We start from the raw sequence: 16,286 nt of genomic DNA, 5'->3' as shown, positions 1-16,286 counted from the left end.
CATTAACTATGAAGCATCTAGCACAGTTTCGGGTGCTGCAGAAACAGTAAGGATGAAATAACATGGTATTCTAAAGGAAAATAGTCTTCATGGCTTAGATCATCCAGTGAGGCATACCTTTCCTTATCAGAGAAGCAACCTCTTTCAGAATAAACATGGTCAAGGAGCTGGAGTCTTGGGATCCATGAGCAAACTTCATTCCTGCTTGGAGACAGTACCAGGTAGTCTGCCACCAAAGCACACACACTTTCTTTATCAGATCCCACAACCCAAAGGAGCCATGTGCTTTTACTCCATGAGAGAACTGGCTTTTTTGCATAGTTGTTGAGTACTTGAAAATTTTGTCATTCCTTTCTTTTCTGTAATCTCCTGCGCTCTCTCATCAAGCCAACACAGATTCCAAATTCTTTCTCCCTCTTCAAACCCGAGTCTCTAGGACATCATACCTGCAGAAGCCAATGATATTTACCCATGTGAGTACAGCTGTACAGGCTAGTGATATAATTTCAGCACACCTTATAGATTTCTAATTGATTTTTTTTTACTGTAGTAATTAGCTATGCTGGCATTAGAAGGAGAAGCAATGAAAATATGACAGAAAGACAGAAATGTTCTACATCTCTCCTTATACAAGAATTGTAAACTACCATATAACATATGAGAGGAAAGAGGTTCTAAAAATTAAAAATAAAGGATTTGAATCAAGATTTGGCTTTGGTCTCATCTCTGTTGCAGACCCAGGAAAATTGCTTCTCATTTGAGTTGATCTGCTAAAAATATTACTTCTATAAGAGGTAACTAGGAAGCATAATTCATTAGTATTTGTAAAGATCTTGAGACCAAATGTCCCACAGATAGGCAGTGTCATCATTACTATTATGTTCTTTCTCTGTTTCCTGCCTCTGTGAGGATAAGCCGTTTGTATCTAAAGAACTCTGAAATGATACCCCTAGAATCCATGTTTCCACTAACTCCAGGTGAACTTTTCTCAGTTTACAAGTGAAAGAATGCTTCATTTATAGCCACTGTCAGCTGTGCACACTCAGCAGGGGATCTAATTGTTAAGCCCAGTTCTTTCTGGCTTATGACAATGAGAAGAGGAAACGTAGTCATTGATTCTGATGGGTAGTCTGGCTTGCTCTCCCATACCTGGTTTGCTTCTGAAGGGAACATAGGGAAAAAGCAGTACATGGGTGTTTTCTTCAGCACAGAAAATACCTGTGCGCACACAGGCTACCATTATGTGGTAGGAAGTACCCACTTTTACATCCACTTTTGCAGGTTGCATACTAAATACTCTGGTTCTATGGAATCTTGATGAATTCAATGTTAAATTGTCAGACACAATGCCCATATCCTCAAATGCAAGCAGTTTGCTACTTTCCTTAATCAGGCAAGGACAATATTGAATCTGGTTATTTGGTTGGGAGTTCTCACTGAGGATAATGCTTCCTGCAGCCAAGCACGGTTTTGCCTCATGATTACTGTGCACATGAGGAAAGATTTAATAACAATTCACAAGAACTTCTACAAGAATTTGAGATGCAAAGACATGGCAATCAGGTAGGGCCCCCTGCAAACTGATTTCTCTAGCTAAAAAAACACATTAATAAAACATACGCAATCCTCAAAAATAACACCGCGGTCCAAATCTTTGAGCATTGGAGTGTGGACAAAAGCTTAATGGGCTTGGAACCCAAAAACTATTTTGGGGATTAATTTTGCTCTCATTTAAATTAACTAGAGCTTGATCAGACCCTTAGACATAGTGTGATGTCCTTTGGCAGGTGTTTTGGCTTCTTGGATACCTACAGGTATTTGAAGTGCGGTGTCATGAAATGGTCATTTTCCAATTGCTGGAACACTAAGTACTGAATTTATGTCTATTGGAGGCAGAGACTGGATTTTCCTTAAAATAAAATGATTGTCTAACTTTTTAGACATAGATATGTTTCTACAAATGTCCCATATAGCCTATTAGAGAAGGCAGACATTTGATAGAGTAAAGCCAGATTTCTAAGTTATGGACAGAAATATTTCATGGTTTTACCCAGGGGAATTCTGCATTAGTTTGGGATGATTTTTTTTTTTTTTAAATTCAAAAACATTATCTTCATGGGAACAAGAGGTTGCAAGAGGGGCCAGGGTTGACCACTCAGAGCAGGAAATTATTAACAATTCTTATCTTATGGAATTTGAGTAGATTTTGGTTGGTGATCTTTATTGAACAATATTTATCTTTCCCTGATGGACTTTCTCTTTGTCTCCTTTTGATTTCTGTATTATATGCTGCGTTCTGCTTGAGCGTTCTTTCAACTGAGAGCTCAGTGATCAGAGACTAAAGACAATAGAACTACAGTTATGGTTGGCAGTGTGTGAAGACATTTTGTTTAAAGGTTGGATGGTAATCACAGAGAATTGGTTTTGTGATTACGAACTGCCTTTACTCTCCTTTCCTTTGTGAATTTCAGGCAGTAGACGTCTGTTAAAACAGTGTGGAATGTAAGGCTTCTTTCATTTTTTATATATTTGTTAATGTGACGTGATATCTTGGAGCCCTTCCTGCTAGTGTATCTTTCTACCATGTTTTCACTTAAAAAAGACAATTGTTTCCCAGAAACATGTGATTTAATTTTCAGGAACATTCAAAACATTCTCCTGAAAGGTTTTGACTTCCCTCTCAATGGCTTCTCAGCTGTACTGTGCAAAATTCCTCAGCCGCTTTTCTTCTTATACTGCTTTTATCTATCCTTCCTTGTTACACTATCTAGCCTCATAAATACCCCTGAATCTATGTTTGTATGACTTAAACATTTTGTCTTACCCTATCTCTAGCTATTCCTGCAGCACACACATTAGTAAACAATGATAGCGCTGTGTTTTTTATTATTTGTATATAAACTTGTCTAGCTCCAGTTGTGAGAAGTTGCTCTTTGCTTCCTCTCCTGGAAACTAGTTATGTAGTGTGGCTAGCTGGGAGTGACAGAAATGATCCACTCCCAAGGACGTTAGTGATGGCTTTCTTACAGACTATACAGTTTGTAAAACTCTTTGAAATACTTCTGGATGAAAGGCTGAAAATGCTGCATTGGTAATTGTACAACATTCTGCTGGAAGAGAGGGGAGATGCTGGGAGTTTAGCTGTGGATGGTGGGGATGTTTTGACTTAGCGTATTGCATAGAAGATGTAGAACTCAGTAGAATTTGTTCATCTTATATATTCCCAGCTCTTAGTAACAGGATTGAGACACCGGTATCATTTTCTGATGGGCTTAACAGCCCTGTTTCAAAGCCCTTTAGAGTCAATGCAGATGCTTCCATTAACTAGACTTTGTATTATGCCCTGTAACAGGCTGCCCAGTATAATTTTGGGAATGTAAGAAACATAAAGTGTAAGCCCAGTGAAATTTCACATGGACATTTTTCTGTGTGCAGCATCTATCATATTTTTCCTCAAACCCTTGGTAAGTTGTTCCAGTGAGTAAATAACCTCAATATTAAAAATGTGCACCTTATTTCTCATTTGAATTTGCTGATTTTCCTCTTCCTCAAATAGCATGCCCTTACATTGGCTATTAATTATTAATGCTAGGGGTGTAATGACAGAGTAGTTATGGCATCTCACTGCAGCTCTGAGTTCAAGCCTTGCTCTGGACTTCTGCTAAAGGCTTGTCTCCTGTCAACCCAGTGGTACAATCAGTCAGGCTGTGCAACCAAAGGTGGTGGATGTGATGCTAACTACATCACTCCCTTGTTTTTCTGACTAAAGAACATGGTATGCCTTAACCACAAGAGTCCTTGGGGTAGGTGGGTACTTTGATCTTTTTAAAAAATTATTAATAGCTATCACAGACTCAGATCCCCTCAAACAGTTTCTCACTCTACATCTTAAACAAAAAATAAATAAAATCTCTTTCCCTTCAAGGAGAGGTTTCCTCTGGGTAAGGACTTCAAGACTTGACTATTATTAATGTGATCATTAACAAGAACTATAATGATTAATTCACTATTATCAATTCATTTCTGTAGTACCACAGTACAGCAGGGCACTCAAGGAATGGAATCATTCTCCCTTCAAATTGTGAACTCTTGCAAGTTTTATGTGACAGTTCAAAGAATACTTACGTCACATTGAATTCCAGGAAATTAATGTTTCCTGTGTACCCTGAATGGCAGTTGAAGAGCTTTCAGGAAACTATGGGTGCGTCTACACATGCACATTTACTGCACAGTAACTGAAATTACTGTGCAGTACGGGTGCACTTCTACACATGCATGTCTGTACTGCACAGTGAATATGGTGACTTATGCTGACTTGAGTGTAAATTTGATACCTGCATCATGCAGGTCCACATACACAGTGTTAATGTGCTTTAATGCCTGCACATGTAGATTCTGGCTATTCCTGCTTAACTGTGAAGTAATTTACTGCACAGTACATTTAAACTGGTGTAAATGTGCATGTAGACAGACCCTATGGGTACTATTATTTTTTCTAAAATGAAACAGGATTGAGTTCCAATTTCATACTAACATGAAATCCTTCCCCCCGCGCAAATCCTTGTGGACAGTGTAATGGGACTGATAATAGCATTTGTTATTGTAGGGTTACCTAGAAGGGTTAGCCTGGATTTGCTATATGGGTTTATTGCCATGATTGTCTTCAAATCCAGCTGTGCATGTACACTACTTTTCCATCTTCTCTACTGGCGTGGCCAGTACAAGGAGAACAAGGAGCATAGCAACTTGTGTTAAGGATCCTTTCCTTCCAGGTTCCTACTCCAGATTAATTTAATAGTATTTAGAAGGCTGCCATATAGACAGGCGTGCAGAGGGGAGATCTAGTTTTGCTTCTAGCATCTCACTAATGATTTTGAATAGTGTGGAACTGGAGATCTGCAGTTACCAAGGAGGGCTAAAATCTTATAAATGACGGGAAAGAAGGTCAGGACATTCTGCTTGGTGTGGCTAGGGGGAGCTGGAATAATACAGAGGGAAATGCATCAAAATCCCTACAGGGATATATGTACATATATGTCTCTATCCTACTGGGGCACATAACCTGCATAAATTGCTTCAAGGTCTGCACTGTTCTAAGATGTGTAAATTCCCAGTATAACTGTATGTGTCAAAGCCTATCTGCCTGGGAATGAACTCAGGCTTCACTCAAGAAAAAAAAACCATGCCATTCTTTCACACAGTATCGATTCAGAGCATAGACTTGTAAGAAGTCTAAGCAGGGATCATCTAGTCTGATCTGCATAAAACAAGCCACAGGACTTCCCTGCATTCATTTACATTTGAGCTACAGCATATCTTTTAGACACACGCCTCCCACCCACACACACAATCTTGAAAGACTTGTGATGGAGACTGTACCAGAGAGCTTGGTAGGCTGTTTCAGTGGGTAAATAACTTCAATATTAAAAATGTGCACCTTATTTCTCATTTGAATTTGCCTACTTTCCTCTTCCAGCTATTGTAAAAACTCTTGTTAAAACTTTGTCTGGTAGCCTGAAGAGCCATTATTAAATTTCCTCCATACAGATACAAGTGTCAAGTCACTCTTTACCTATCTCTTGGATGAGCTACCTTTACTAGCTGCTGTTTACAATTTCCTTGCAATGCTGCACTAGAAAGTATTTTATCATCATCATATGAATATACCATATGCCTTTTCCCAAATGCAGACCACAAATAGTTATTAAAATACTTAAACATTTTCTGCATTATTATTATTGATAATTCTACCCTTTCCATCTTGTAATGGAGCAATGGCATTCCTTTGTTCCTAATATACTTTTTTACTTTTCTTTAATTCTCCTCTCCTTGTGACCTTTTGCTTCTCTTATAATTTTTTCTGCAATTCCTGGCTTTCAATTTGTATTCATTGTTATCAGCTTCTGACTTCTCATTTTGCTTTGTGAGTGTGTATGTAAGTTTTATAACTGCTTTCACTTCTTTTCTAAGCTGGCCCTCTTAATTGTTAGATTGTGCCTTTTTTGACCATCTAGCAAAATATACTTAAACATTTGTCAGTTATCAGCCCTGTGTATTTTGGCTTAGAACTCTTCTAAGTTTTGTGAAATTGGTCCTTTGAAAGATCAGCAGAGCAAATGCTGTGTTCCTGGTTTAGACTTTATTTTGTTTGCACGTAATAAATGAAATCAAGTCACGATCACTACCACCTAACCACCAACTAATTTTTAATTATGTCATCAGTTCCTTTTATCTTTTGAAATGAGGGTGCTTCCACTGAAAGACCAGCCCTTCCAGGGGTGTGGACAAAATGCACATCTTCTGTCTTCTTGCCTGGGCCTTCAGGCAACATATTATTGTTACAGAGAAGTGATAGGTATTGTGGCATTTACATCTAGTGCAACCTAGGTATGGCCAGTATAGAATATCAGCACTGGTCCTCCTATGATACAGACTGCTGCTCTGTATGGAAGAGGAGCCCCTATTGTGAATGTCAGGAAGGCACAGTGACTGAAATTGCTGTTGCTGGAGATGGTGATAAGGATCTCATTTTATTAGCAATGTAAGGAGAGGGATCTGTTTTTGGCTGGATGGCTGGACTTTGACTGAGCTTGTTTGCGAGCAGTTGGGTTTGGGGGCAAGGGGTTGTGTGTGTTAGATTCCCCTCTCGTTTTGGTTCTTTTCTCTCTTTTAGACATGGTTCCTAAAGGTAAGAGAGAGACACTACAGCAGCCAGGAATAAACATCACATGCTTTATGCTTACTTTGTTTGATAATGGACCATTCCTCTGTCAGAGGGTGCCAATCTCCAGGCTCTGTCTGCACTGACAGAACCCAGACTATCCTCAATAAAATGCCCCCGAGCTGCTGTGGCTACAGGACTCAGCCCTCACTTTTGCTGTTGTGGCTAATCATTGCCCAGCAGGGCAAACTCCTTCCTGCATTACAGAAATCCCGTATGTTAGAGGTCTATTGCCCCATACTTTAGATGGCGATGAAAACTGGGCTTTATAATTGTGTGGCCATCAGTATTGGAGAATTTGATTCTCTCAGGCCTCAGGGCACATGAAGGTGGAATCCCATCCAAGAGGTGCAAGTATTAGATTCACAGCCCTCACGGGTGTGTGGGTAGCACCTGGAAGAGCAAATATTAGGTGTACAGACACTTTCCAAAGTGTACTTTTGAAACACGCAACCTGTTTGATCAACGGTGACAGTTGTTTAGTGAGGCTGTTGACTCATTAGGATATGCTCAATATCTGCCCAGATAAAATCCTTACCAGTAAATGAAGTTCCTCCATTTTTACTTTCTAGTTCATAAAAAATAATAAAGGCAGCTTCTGCGTGAAAAACCGTGCACTAATTACCCCCCACCATCACTAGTTCCAAAGTCCATACATGGCAGGCTGCAATTCTACATCATAGCAGGACTTTGCAATGCCTTTCTGGAGATCTCCTGAATACATCCTAGGCCTTGTAGAGGCATAATATTTTCTCAGAAATACATTGTCTTCCTCAGAGGGTCCCTCTGGCATTAGGCCAGGCTTCCAGAAATATCACAGAAAGTATGTATGTTTCAAATATGAGACAAAGGCACTTACACTTTGTGACTTCTTGGGATACCTGGCATGACTTCTCAGGGTCACTGTGGTAGGGGTGAAATGTTACACGTTTGAGTTGACTGGTTGCCCCTTCTCATGATCTATGCATAATTCCCTAAAACAGATTAGGAAATTACACCCCACATAAGCACTACCCCATCGGGGACTGTTGGACAATGAGACCTGCTCATGCATTAATCAATAAATGAACTGTAGAAGTATGAAGTAAACATTGCAGTAACTACAAACTTTTCTCTTTCCAGAAAATTATGGCTGACCTTTGAGAAACCAACTGCCCATAAACCTGCTTTTATTTTTCCTAAGCATAAACACACAGTCCATCTCAGAGGTACTTAACAAACAAACACTTTTGTCAGCGAGGAACATTGCAAAGCTCTCTAGCTGAGCCCAGCCCAAATGTTAGAAACAGGAGATAAATCTTCTAACAATGATACAGTAAAACAGCACATCAGTACCCAAGGGAAAGGGTGGGCAGCCTGTCATGTTAATGGAAAGTCAGAAACAGAGCTGAGTAAATTTGTCAATCTCTCATGCATTATTAGTCCCATGAAAGTGGCTCTGCGTGTACCCTTGCAGTGAGTGACAGGAGACTGGCTTCTTAGCTTTTTACAGATAGCACTAGATTGTGAAACCATTTTAGCTGGGAACCAGACCCTGCCTGGATTATTTCACCAAACTGGGCTCATCTTGTGTGAGATGAAAACTGTTTATCTGACACCATGATATCTGAGGATGTATTGTTCTCTCAGGAAGTTTTGGTCTACCAACTATGGAGGGTTCCTATGGCAATACTGTCCAGGCTCCAATCAACTGAGACATAAACTAAGTCTAATGAGAATCAGCAGCATAAATCTCCAAAGTGCAGCCAGGAAAACGGTCCTGCCCCAGTACTTCTCCTGCTGTAGTCAGTATCTTAATGTTAACCAGTGAGGGGCACAGTGGCAGGACAGCTAAGATGTTTTGTTCTAGCAAGCATTGTTTTATTATAGCAATGAATTCAATCTTTGTTCTGGACTTGAGGTGAAGGCTGCCCCCAGCTGAACCAGATGTAAGTGCTTGAGGGATGTGTTTGGTAGCCATTTTGATCTGATACAAAAAAAAAAAGCAAAACTCTTAAAATGCTTGGTTCAGTTGGTCTAATAAAAGGTATAATTTCTGAACCAAGGGCTCTAGAGTTTTGCATTTCTTTTATGTGAATGGGTGGGAATTCCAAGGCAGCTGTGTGATACTGGCCATAATGCTCACTTCTCTGTTATTAGCTATGGAAATTGCCTTAATCATGCTAGCCCAATGGGCTGCTAGGTAGCACTGCGCGAAGCTTTGGTCCCTGAATCAATTTGGCTTGATTCGGTGGCCGAATCTCCAAATCTGAATCAAATCATAGGGCCCTTTAATTTCTCCAAATCGAAGTGGAACCCTCTGAATCGATTCGGAGAGATTCAGAAAGATTCAGAGATTTAGACACAGACACAGCTTTAAATGATTTTTCTACATACCTGTAGGTAGCAGGGGCTTGTGAGTGTTGTGATGCTGGGGCATGTGGAGTGTCCCACAGAAGTGCGGGGGGCTTCCCAGCATGCTTGGCAGCAGACCTGGAAGTGGACTTCTGGGTCGGCCAGGGAGCACGCTGCCTCCCCTCTCCCCCTGCCGCCCCTGCACTCCCCTCGGCTTGGTGACTAGTGCCTCCTGGGTCTGGGGGGGGCGGGGGGCACCCAGAATCTTCCTGCTGCCGATTGCTGAGCCGGGGAGGTGCAGGAGTGGGGGCCCTGCGTACTCCCCGGCAGACCCAGAAGTGGACCAGAAGTACTTCCGGTCCACTTTCAGGTTTGCCACCAAGCATGTGGAGGGCTCCCCCTGCACTCCTGTGGGGTGCTCCTTGTGCCCCAGCATTGCAGCATTCACAAGCCATGCCTGCTACCTCAAGGTATGTAGAAAAAACTTTTAAAGCTGACTCTATGTCTGAATCGCTAATTCTCCAAATTAGCATCAAATCTTCAGATTCAGATTCAGCCAAATCAAATCAGGGACAGTGATCTGAATCAACAAATCAAATCACTGTCCCTGATTTGGGCAAAATCCAAATTGAATAGGGCCCGTTTCACATACCCCTACTGCTAGGCTGGGGCCCATTTTGACCTTGACCTTTTAGCTACTGAACAGCCCAAGATGGCATGCTTGTCCCTGAGCCAAAAACCTCAAAGGGATGAAGGTGTTAGGTCAGTCTTAGGCCTCAGTTTTTGTATCAGTGGAATTATTCTAGTGGTGATCTTTGGCTAGCACAGATACCAGTTCTGTAGTTATAACTGGCCTCATACCAGTTGTAGTTTCTTCTTCATCTTCCCACACACAGAGTGAAGCTTCTGCGTGCATACATGCTTCTTCCATCTTATGCAGCTTCCTTTCTGTTCTGGTTGCAAACTGGCTAAAGTTTTCCAAGTGTGAAGTTCAAAAGATGAGATCCCTGACTTGGAATGCCTGTAGTGTAGTTACATCTCCCTGGAGGTGAGAACACACTGCCAGATTTTGATTGCAGGCTCCTTGGGGCAGAGCCTGTCTTGTCTGGGCTTGAAAAGCACCTACCAGGTGCTGCTACAACAAATAATAACTACTAGCCACTGCCCTGGTCTCTTGGGCTCTTGGCTGTGCCAATAATACGTGCATATTGCTCTTTCTATATATACAGATGGTAAAAATATAAACTTATTCACCAGATAATCATCACTAAATGAGAGAATGGATATTGCATTTGGGTGGAATTTCATATGATTTAATAATGACAGCCATGGTAATCCAATTACCCTTCCTCTTGCCCATCTACCATTTTAAGACTTAATATAGCTACCCTGGGGGAAAATAAGATCTCATATAAATATGTAATCTTGGCTTCATGTAATTAAAAATATATATATATTTCAATTAAATGTTATCCTAATATGTTTTAAAGTAACTTTTCTCTATCAGAATGCAGCTTTCAGAGGACAAGCCATTTGACCTAGAGCTTAGTTCCAGAAAGTACATTTGTTTTTAGACTGGGAGAAAAGAAATTGGAAATGATGAAACAGATCATATGTTTGAACTTTAATTTTGTTGATGGGTAGTTGTTGGTTGAATAGTTGCTGCTAGAGTTCTTCTATTAGCTATTTTTGTAGATTCCTGTATATTGAACTGTTTCTGAACTGGTCACATGACCTTAAGGCTAAGTAGAGATATTCAAAAAGCCGAAGGCTGAATTGATTCAGCCTTCGCAGGTTAGTTTAAGCTGCATAGACTGAACTGATAAGCAAGTGAACAGACATTCACTTTTGATTCCAGCAATGCAGCCACATGCCTGCAGTGGCCCAGGCCAGAACCTGGGGTATACTAGAGCATGCTTCCCTGCTCAGTTGGAGCAGACAGGTTGAGCCAAGGTTAGCCCACCCACCTTGGGGGGCAGGGAGGGGCATTGGAGGAGAGGTGCAAAACATCCTGGGATGCTGGGGGTCTGTGAGTTAACTTAAATTTGGAGGGGATCTGGGACAGAAGGTCTGATACTCCATCAGTCCAGGTTTGTCTTAAATCTGTTTCAGACATTTTGAAAGTGGTTTATGCACACTGAATTTCTGTTGTGTCACAGATTTGAACCAGTTTCTGATCACTTATACCAATTTATGTGTAATTTCTGTTCCTAGCCAAAGACCTTTCATCCAGATAAGTCTCTGCTTGCTTTCTCAGAAGTGTTTTAATGTGTAATTTTTTTTTTGTATGTAAGTGGTAGAGGTGCCTTGTGGCTTCCAATCTCTATGACACATACAATACCTATTTTTTTCTGAATCATTGGCCTAAATGGCCTGTCCAAGAGCTTATGCTACCTAAGGAAGACCTAATTCAAAATGAACTGAAGCAAGTTGTGTAGAGCAGTATCACAGGTCGTCTCTTGACTGCAGTTCCAAATCCTATGCCAGGAGTGTCCAGCGGTCTGAGAGAACTGGTCTGCAAAACCCCTGTCATCTCAAGTATCTTATTTTAAAATTTTTTTCCTCCATTATTACCTGATTGTATGTATTAGTTGGGAAACATTCCAGCCTTTTCTTCCCTAATTTTAGTGTGAAAAAATGTGAGTGTGTGCAAATGGATATAAGCACCTATAGTATTTACACATCACACAGCTATGGCACTAGGGAGAATATTTTCCAGGTGTAAACAGCCTGGTGTCTTCTCAATATGGTCATTGATATGTGTTGAGCATTCTATATTTAAAAGTACTAAGAAGTTTAAAGATATTATATGCTAACTTTGATTCAAAAGAGTTATCAGTCACACATCCACTTATTCAGCATCAAAATATTTAACCACCTCCAAGTTATAGATATGTTTTTAAAATTCTTGAGTTGGGCTTTATAACCAAAAGCCACCACCTTAGATCTTTTCTTAGGACTCATAAGCGATGATTATTTGTTGCATTAATATGATGATCTAATTTGATGGTGTTATTCTGATTCGATACTAAATCATCAGTAATTTGATCTTGATTTTAACAGTGTTTTACTTTGTGCTTAATTTACTTTAATGTTATTAACAATAGCTTGGCTTTGAGGATATGTTGCCTTGATTTTATTTTTGTTTAATAGTTTTAATGAAAGTTATAAAAAATGATGCTGAGTTCCATTTCTTTCAATAAGCAACATGGGTCCAGAACCCTGGAACTTGAGTCATCATCAAGCTGGTCAGCTTAAAAATCCAGATAGCTCCCCCAAATTTATCTGCTGGTTTTCACACCCAGATTCATGTACATTATTACCAACACTGGTAGTATAAAATATGGGCTGCAAGTAACAGAAGGAAAATTAGTCCAAATTATTTTCTTGACAAATTCATTAATACCTGAGCCTTTTGCAAGAGCATGTGCTCCTAGGGATATAGTGAAAGCCCAGGTAAGGCATTCTGTCTAACTTGTATCTGTACTTACCACTATGTGACCTGAGCACCTGTATAGCAGAGTAAAGATGTTAGTGTCACTTAGATTAATAAAGCACATAGCATATGCAATCCAACTCTGCTGCCTCTGCTACCTAAGGGTGTAGCACAAAGAAGAACAGGAAAAGATATGGAAAGGAAAATAAGGGTAGAGCAAACCCCTTTCCTGAATTAGTCTCTGTTAGTGGAAGAAGCCATCTGGGATGTAACTTTAATAACAGAATGGGTGGAAGTGTTGACGGCAGTGTGCATTTTTTTTCTTTCTAGGCATTAAAGATCTTCACACAAACTCCTGAGTGACAGAGGAAAGAGAAGCCAGTGGGTGGTGCTTGGGCATCTCTAATGATTGCAAACAAAAACTGTATTAACACTGCCAGTGCCCGCTGCATGTATTCTATCCGTACTACACCAGAGGGAGTGTTGGCAAAGCATCGCAGAAAGCTCGTTATACCTTTTTGTTGGTGCATGAAAAAAATGGAACAGTTAACTGATTTGCTACCTTGCTGTCATCCAGTAGCCGGCTCTACCCTTGTCAAGTGAATGTGTTGCATAGATGTGATTTTCTTAAGGTAAAAAAAAATCACCTGAAATGCCTTTGAACACTTAGGATTCAGACCTGTCAACTTCACTGTTTTTTTTTTTTTATAATAGTCTTACTCCTTTTTGGCCCTTTTTTCAGGTCTGCTAATAAACGTGATCAAGCCATTTCTTTTTCTGGTGCTGTGCTCCAGCCTTGGAGAGTAATTTGTGTGTGAAGAAATACCTCTGGCACTAAAATGTTTAAAATTACTCTTTTTTTCTCTGACTTCGCTCCTAATTTAGAGTATCCAGATGCAGATCCCCTCAGATTCACCCACAAGATGGAATTCTCAGAAAATATTGTTTTGTTTAATTTGTTTTTTAATATCTACATTTCTCAGACTTCCTGTTCCAGTTTCTAATTGGTTGGGGCTCCCTGGATGTATCCACATGAGATGCTTAATGTGCAGAAGACTAATTCTACTGCACATTAGTGCGGTGGGCAAAACCCGCGCTAATGTGTGGTAGATTTAGTCTAATGTGCATTAACATCACTAAAAAAGCGTTCCTCTGCACTAATGCACAGTAGCACTGATTATGGTGCATTATGTTAGTACCTGTCTTTACAGGTACTAAACTTAATGCGCTGTAACTATGGCACATTAATGAAAATGTAGATGCACCCCCTCAGAATTGTTCAGGTTGCTCTTTTGGGAGAACAAGTGGTAAAACCAATGGGAATGCATTTCATAGATCTCCTACTTCTCAGCATACAATCTCAGGTTCTTTTAAGCCCACCAGAAGAGTTATTGAAAACAGCTTGATCTTTCCATGTTCTTATGCTTAATGGAGAGATTAAATGAGGGGCTTTGGAAGCATCAGTCGAGATTTAAAAAAAAAAAATAGAGATGGAAGCCTAAAATTAAGCTTCTAAATTCATATGTAAACACCTAATTTGGGCCTAATCATATGCCCATTGAAGTCAATTCCAAAGCTCTGGCTGACTTTAGTGGTCCAGGATTAAGTACGAAATTATGGCCTGGTTTTCAAATGTGCTCAGCCATTCAAATGATTCTCATATAAGTCTCTGCTCAGCCATTTTGAATCTAAGGTAGTACTTTTTAGGTAGCCATTATTTAAAACCTTGGCCACTGATTTCTTCTTCCCATCTTCCAATTGCTTATGACTTCTTACCCTGAGAGAGAGAATAAAAACCATACAGAAAATGTAGCACTGGCATGTATTTATTTTTCTGATGTGTGACAGTTATCATAAACACTCTTGGCAGCATTGAAAGGTTTACGGCTAATCACCCCACAACAGTTATTGTATAACTTTAACAAGGGAAAGCGCACACACCTCCTCGCTTGGGCCTGAATTCACGGAATTACACAAAGCTTTGTGCAAATTTCACATTGTCTGTTTTTTGGGTAACAGGATGTTGACACATCTGGGGTCCACAGGATCCAGATGAAACACAAGACCAGCTGAGCAGTGCGGTAGGGGTAATTTTAGAAGCTCAAATGCTGTATATTATTTGCAGTTCTTTGTAGCTTTCCAGGGATATGACCCCACAGGGGGATCAAAAATGATTGTGATGGATCCCTGTGTGGGACCTTCAGCCCTGATCCCTCCTGCGTGGGGCTTTCAGGCTTTGTGAGTTTTGCCCAGACAGAGGACTGGTAACACTGTTTGATTTAAAACAACATTCATTCATGAAAAAAAAAACATTCGAAAAAAGAAACCGTTTAGAGTAAAGAAAAAATGCGTGTAGCTTGCTCTCTCCACAGCCACAGCTATCTGTTTCTTGCTGCCCGTGGAGAGCAGTGTTGGGGCCAAGAGAGGATAATGGTTCTGTATAAAGGGAGCAGCGCATAACATCGCTGGATAAGGGCCAAGCTCTGGGGACTTTTTTTTTTTTTTGGCTTTACCTTTATTTAGGGAAATATCCTCTCCTCTTCCCTTTAGGCCTCTCGGCCTCCCCCTTCCCCAAGGAGATTTTTGGCAAGCACATTCTAAATACGGGAAAGTCCAGTTGTTTTAATGGATATTTGCTGCCACAGAAGGACTCTCTGTAACAATTAGAAAAAAAGATGGGATTCTTTTGCAATGTTTGAACAACCCCCATCAGCCCACTGCAGGAACGTGATCCCTGAGGGAAAGGGGATTATATCCCTCCCCAGGCTTTCAAACAGCTTTGACCTCTCCCCTCTGCCGCAAGCCCCACCGTTTGTACGATGAGCCCAATCCTGCAGAACTAAGTCCTGCCCTCACTTGGACAAAACTCTGGTTATTCTCAGAGTATTAGGCCATAATTGGGCCCCATGTTGCCAAATGCTGCCTGAGTCGGCAACATAAAATGCTTCAAACATAAACAAAGGGAAGAACAGATCTAAGAACTACCAAATGAAAAGATTTTTTTTTTGCTTTCCCTCAACCAGCAGGTGCCTCTATAGAGTCAGTACTTAGCCTGTTTCATCATCACAGGCCTGTGGCACAGTATTGGAAATACCTGCTTTCTGATGATTATAAGGCTTTGCCCTCCCCATCCTGCTCTCCTTCGTGGTCTCCTTCTCCCATGCTGTGGTGCGCCTGAAAAGCTCTCCCTGAATCTCCATGCCATCCAGTAGCTAAGACTTGTGGAGGACAGCGACCGGAGATATTTCTGTTTCTATTTTATGTGTACAAATGATTACGAGAGAGAGAAGGGAAAGAAATAGTATCCCCCAGTGATGAAATACTGTGGGTGGCAAGAGTCAAGGAGCTTGATTGGGGAATGTGTGGTGGCCCCAGTTAGTCTAAACTGCATTTTTCCCTTAAACATATTTCCAGAAAGTGAACTGAGGTTTGTCTGAGAGCATGCTAGCTCACCAGCCACAGCGTGCGGGTGCTCCAGCTGCCCACCCACTCCGTGTGCACATGCCTCTTCGGGGTGGAGAAGGGACTTCACATGGGACAAGAGGCAAGTAAAACCTACATGGGGAGCCGGGACTGCTCAGAGCCCTGCTCAGGCTGTTCAGATGTGAGAAGCTTTTAGGGACAGAATGCCTTTGGCAGGGCTGGACACTGACATGCGTGAGCTGGGTGGCCCGGGACAGAAAGGGGGCCAGAAAATAGTAATTTTTTTGATCATTATTATCATTATTTCTGGTGAGGGGAGGCCTGATGCTACAAGTTTGCTCAGGGGTGCCAGGAGTCTAGGTAGGCTGCTGA

At 40.9% G+C, this 16,286-nt stretch overlaps 1 long non-coding RNA gene across 1 annotated transcript in view; it reads left to right on the top strand.

Annotated features, from left to right (window-relative positions):
- LOC109319254 overlaps positions 1-13,259 on the top strand; it is a 47,990-nt gene extending 34,731 nt beyond the window's left edge. The window contains exon 3 of the long non-coding RNA XR_002103437.1: positions 12,822-13,259. This is a non-coding gene — a long non-coding RNA (uncharacterized LOC109319254). The remainder of the gene's footprint in view (positions 1-12,821) is intronic.
- Positions 13,260-16,286: the final 3,027 nt, after the last annotated feature.

The sequence above is a fragment of the Crocodylus porosus genome, unplaced genomic scaffold, assembly GCF_001723895.1.
Source record: "Crocodylus porosus isolate Cpor-Errol unplaced genomic scaffold, CroPor_comp1, whole genome shotgun sequence".
NCBI classification, from domain to species: Eukaryota; Metazoa; Chordata; order Crocodylia; family Crocodylidae; genus Crocodylus; species Crocodylus porosus.
The sequence above is the reverse complement of the archived record's forward strand: the minus strand, read 5'-3'. Positions and strand labels throughout refer to the sequence as shown.